The sequence below is a fragment of the Arachis ipaensis genome, chromosome B03 (assembly GCF_000816755.2).
Source record: "Arachis ipaensis cultivar K30076 chromosome B03, Araip1.1, whole genome shotgun sequence".
NCBI classification, from domain to species: Eukaryota; Viridiplantae; Streptophyta; class Magnoliopsida; order Fabales; family Fabaceae; genus Arachis; species Arachis ipaensis.
Window position 1 is genome coordinate 82830104 of NC_029787.2, and position 661 is coordinate 82830764.

A 661-nucleotide genomic window follows, 5' to 3' on the forward strand; every position below is an offset into this window, starting at 1 on the left:
AAATGGAAAGTTGATTTACTACCCAGAGAATTTACATTAAGGACAGATTCAAGTTACCTAACATGTTTCATACGATATAATTTAAAAGTTGATTATAACCATGGACGATTGGTAAGATGGCAATTATTTTTGTTACAATATCCAATAAAAATTGAATATATTAAGGGTGACAAAAATGTTATTGCAGATACATTAACAAGAGAATGGAGTTCGTCTACAACACATTAGATCAAGAAATTCAAAAGTATGAGCAAGAACTCGAAAATGCAAGCATTGTCAGCAAATAAGGACACAGATCCAATCTCTCAAGAAGGCCATCGAAGCAATAAAATCAACACAACAAGCAAAACCATCAGAGTTCAGCCAACTAAGCGTGGTGGACAAATCAGGTGAAGAAAAAATTTCAGAAAATAAAACAATTGCTGAAATCATTAAAAAATCCACCCAAGATAAAAAATATTATGTAATTTATAATGGCCCCATGAAAGGAGTATATGATGCCTGGAAAAAAGAAGCACCATTCACACATCAATCAAGGATAATTCATAAAGGAGGATTTTTAACACTGGAAGAGGCAAAGGAATCCTTCAGGGAATATGAAGCTCTCCATCCAGAGCAAACCTTAAAAAGAGCAGATAAAGCTCCAATTCAAACCCAGAGA